This window comes from Phoca vitulina, unplaced genomic scaffold, assembly GCF_004348235.1.
Source record: "Phoca vitulina isolate PV1807 unplaced genomic scaffold, GSC_HSeal_1.0 scaffold1, whole genome shotgun sequence".
Taxonomy (NCBI): domain Eukaryota; kingdom Metazoa; phylum Chordata; class Mammalia; order Carnivora; family Phocidae; genus Phoca; species Phoca vitulina.
The window spans coordinates 34,254,796-34,259,580 of record NW_022589704.1 but is presented as its reverse complement, the minus strand read 5'-3'; the positions used below and the strand labels follow the sequence as shown (position 1 = coordinate 34,259,580).

At 40.3% G+C, this 4,785-nt stretch overlaps 1 pseudogene; it reads left to right on the top strand.

Annotated features, from left to right (window-relative positions):
- Window positions 1-4,274: 4,274 nt before the first annotated feature.
- On the top strand, window positions 4,275-4,383 carry LOC116638422 (annotated as a pseudogene).
- The last annotated feature ends 402 nt before the right edge of the window (window positions 4,384-4,785 follow it).

The following is a 4,785-nucleotide window of genomic DNA, read 5'->3' as shown; positions in this document are numbered from 1 at the left end:
CCCTGAGTGTTAACATAAGCTGAATGGAGATCCTGGACTCCCTGCTCCCCCTAACCCACCAACCTGGTAGTAATAAGGCAGTACTGTCTGTTTTCCCACCACGGTGTGTCAGACAAGGTCTAGTGAAATAGAATATTTAAGTAAGATCCAGAGTCTTATATAAATGCCAAAAAATGTCCAAGTTTCAATTAAAAAAAAAATGACTTGTCATACCAAGAACCAAGAAAATACCAACCTAAACTTAAAAATATCAGCAGATGCCAGGATAACACAGAGCTTGGAATTACCCCACAATAATTTTAAAGCAGTCATCAAAAAATGTTGAAATGAGCAATTACAAAAACACTTGAAACAAACGGAAAACTAGAAAGTCCATATGGAAATTTTATAACTGAAAAACATGATAATTGGGGGAAAAAAAACACCAATGGATGGGCTAAGCAGCAGAAAGGGGGGAACTGAGGAAAAAACTGGTAGTCTTGAATAATGGAAATTATCCACTATGAGTAACAGAGAAAATAGATGAAAGGAAACAAAACAAAACACTAGAGGATCAGGGGCCTGTGGAACTGTAACAAAAGATCTATTATTCATGTCATTAGAGTCCCAGAAAGAAAGAAGAAAATGGGCAGGGCTGAAAAAGTATTCAAAGAAATACGGCTGAAAACTCCCAAATTTGGCAAAAGATAGAAACATTCAGATTTGAGAAGCTGTGTATCTCTAAAAAGGATAAACCCAAAGAATGCACACCAAGGTACATCACAGTCAAACATCTTTTGAAAACCCAGCCACCCAGTATTTTTGGAAAGTTTTACTGGAATGCAGTGACATTCATTCATTTACATGCTATCTACAGCTGCTTTCTCACTACAAGAGCAAACATACACATTTAAAACATATATAAGAAAAAAAACACCATGAACTCTCACTGATCCATCACCCAGTTTCAACTATTATTAGCTCACGGCCAATCTTATTTTGTCTGTACTCCCCTACACCTCCCCTCCACTTCTCCCAACCCCTCTGGATTATTCTGAAGCAAAACCAAGACACCATAACTTTTCTGGGAATCCTTTTGTGAGACTCTTGAAAAGGAGGCAATTTTCTCTCTTCCACTGGGAGAATATAAGCCACGGGCTGCAGGCAACCATTCTTGCAACCACTCAGAACCTTCTAGTGACATCTATCTCATACAGAACTCTAGTCTTTACAATAATCTACAAAGTAGAGGTACCTGGCTTGCTCAGTTGTCAGTAGAGCATGTGACTCTTGAACTTGGGGTTGTAAATTCAAGCTCCATGTTGGGTGTAGAGATTACTTAAAAATAAAACCTTTAAAAAAGTAAAACAAAAACCACAATGATCTACAAACCCCTACATAATCTGGCCCCTGGATCTCTCTCTAACCTCATTTCCTAACACTCTAACACCCATTCAGCTTCAACTATACTCTTCTTCTTGTACAGTGAACACACTAAGGATGCTTCTGCCTCAGTGGCAGTTACTATTTCCTCTCCCTACACAATCTTCCCTGGGTTATTATCTGCACGAACCTCTCCCTAACTTCCTAAGAAAAGGTCATCTCCAAAAAAAAGGTCATCATCCACTTGTTCAACAAATATTTACTGAGCACCTTCAATCTACCTAGCACTGTTATAGCTTCTTGGGATACGCAGTAGATAAATTAAAACATCTCTGATGTCACAAAGCTTACCTTTCAGCAATGCAAGAGTAAATAAACTCCTATAGAGAAAAACAAAGCAGAGAAGGGGAGTATGGGTGGTGTTAACAAGGGAGGCTGTGGCAATTTTAAGTAGTCAGGGAAGGCCTCACGGAAATAAACACCTGAGGAGTGAAATGTGCACATCCAGAAGAGGAAGGACTGTACTTGGTATGTTTGAGGAATAAGGAGGCCAGTGAGGCCAGAGCACTATAGAGGAGAAAGTAGCTGGCATGTGGTCAGAAAGATGGAGTGGCACAGCCGATATTATAAAGGTGATTATAAGGACTTTGGTAAACTGACATGAAAGCCTTCAGAAGATTTTGAGATGAGTAACCTGACATTTAATTTTAACAGGCTCACTCTGGCTTGTTTGTAGATGTTTGTAGGGGTGGGTTTTTGATTCCACTGATGGTCCAAATTCTCTACCACTGCTTTTGTCTACACCTTTTATCACATAACCTTGTTACGTCCTCCCATGTAAATGCTGGGACCCGGTCGTGTGATTTTCTTTGACCAACAGGATGTTAGCAAATTCACTCTGGGACACCATTCCTCAGGGGGCAGGCTAAGCCTCACTGCCTCACTTTTATTTTTTCCCCCACCACCCACCCCTCCTCGCTTTTAAATCTAAGCCCTTAAAGGTTTATGTCATTCAATCGAATGCATCTTACTTTCAGTCAAACATGTAACCAGTGTATTTCTCTCGCATCTTAGGGTGTTAATTAAATTAGTACAACTGAATATCCATGTCACCATCTTCAATGGCAAAAATAACTAAAAAATTAGGACTATAGCCATTGTATATAATTTGAGATTATCTGATGTTATCATTTAAAATGTACTGTCATGGGTGCCTCAGATGGTTAAGTATCTGTCTTTGGCTCAGGTCATGACTTCCGGGGTCTGGGATCGAGCCCGTCAGGCTCCTGGCTCGGCGGGGACTCTGCTTCTCCCTCTCCCTGTCTCTACCCCCTGCTCATGCTGTCTGTCTCAAATGAATAAATGAAATCTTAAAAAAAAAAAAAAAAAGTACTATCATGGGGTGTCTCTGGATGGCTCAGTTGGTTAAGCCTTCGGCTCTTCATTTCAGCTCAGGTCATGATTTCAGGGTTGTGGGATCAAGCCCTGTGTTGGGCTCTGTGCAGTCTGCTTGTCCCTCTCCCCCTGCTCTCTCTCAAATAAAATCTTGGGACACCTGGGTGGCTCAGTTGGTTAAGCGTCTGCCTTCAGCTCAGGTCATGATCCCAGGTCCTGGGATCGAGTCCTGCATCAGGTTCCTTGCTTAGCAAGGAGCCTGATTCTCCCTCTGCCTGCCGCTCCCCTGCTTGTGCTCTTTCTCTGACAAAAAATAAAATCTTTAAAATAAATGAAATCTTAAAAAAAATAATAAAGGGGCGCCTGGGTGGCTCGGCCGGTTGGGGGTGTGACTCTTGATTTCGGCTTGGGTCGTGGGATCAAGTCTCGGCTTCCAATTTTCTCTCCCTCTCTAAAATGAAGAGAAATTTTAAAAAAAAGAAGATATGCTAAAAAATGTACTATCATTTAGGGTTTACTCAAGAAAAAAATTCAGACACCCTCTACACAGGCAACCTTAATGTAATTTGAATGGGAATTAACCTTTAAGACTAATTGTATTGCAAGGGACCAAACATGCAAAATACCAATCAAGATATATATGGTTCCTTCCAGATTAATAGCTCATGTACAATCTAGGCCACTATTCCATTTGTGTTTTCTTTTTTTAAAGATTTTATTTTGACAGAGAGAGAACATAAGCAGGGGGAGCGGCAGGCAGGGGGAGAGGGAGGAAGCAGGCTCCCTGCCAGTAGGGAGCCCGACGTGGGGCTCGATCCCAGGACCCTGGGATCATGACCTGAGCCGAAGGCAGAAGCTTGACGACTGAGCCACCCAGGCACCCCACCACTTGTGCTTTTCATCTATTAAACATACCCATAACTCTGAGATAAATGCCATAATATTCCTGTTTTACAAATAATAGAGATAAGCACAGACTTGGTGACATTCCAAAGTCCTGCAGCTAGTAAGGGCTAGTTTTCAAACTAGACAGTCTGACTCTGGAGTGGAGATCCTCATTCTAGCATCAAAAATTTATATGGCCTACAAATCTGCTTAATTTTAAAATTTCTAAAAAACCCCAAAACTCTTGAACAAACAGTGCAGGAACTGGACATCCACACATAAAAAGATTAATCATTCACAAAAATTAACTCAAAATGGATTAGACTTAAATGTGAAACACAAAACTTTAGAACTCCTACAAAGAAAACCTAGATGATCTTGGGTATGGTGAATTTTTAGAGACACTAAGGGCATAACCCATGAAGAATTGACAATCTAGATTCTAAAAATCAACTTCTGTGAAAGACAAGCCAGACTGGAAGAAAATATTTGTGAGACACGTCCACTAAAGAACTCTTATCCCAAATATAAAAATAACTTACTATATCCTTACTATTTGATCTAGCAATCACTGCTTGTTATCTACCCAAAAGCAGTGGAAACTTATGTCCACACACAAACCTGTCCATGGGTGCTTTGCGCAGTGGCAGTATCATAGCCAATGAGGTTTATCCGAGGCGCGATTATTGCTAATTGAAAACAAACCTGTCCATGGGTATTTTTAGCAGCTTTATTCATAATCGTCTTAGAAGCATGTAAGATGTCCTTTAGTAGGTGAATGGATAAGCTGTGGTACATCCAGACTATGGAATACTAATTCAGAACTAAAAAAGAAATGAATGATAAAGCCATGAAAAGATGGAGGAAACTTAAATGTACATTATTTAAGTGAAAAATCTGAAAGGCTAAATACTACAGTATTCCAATTATAGGACATTCTGGAAGAGACAAAACTACAGACAGTTAAAAGATCAGTGGTTGCCAGAGTATGGGAGGGGAGGGCAGGATAAAAGGCAGAGCACAGATTTTTAGAGCAGTGAAAATGCTCAGTATTCTGTAATGATGGATTCATGTCATCTTCCATTTGTACAAACCCACAGAATGTAATGCACTAAAAGTCAGCTAGGAAGTAATCTATGGACT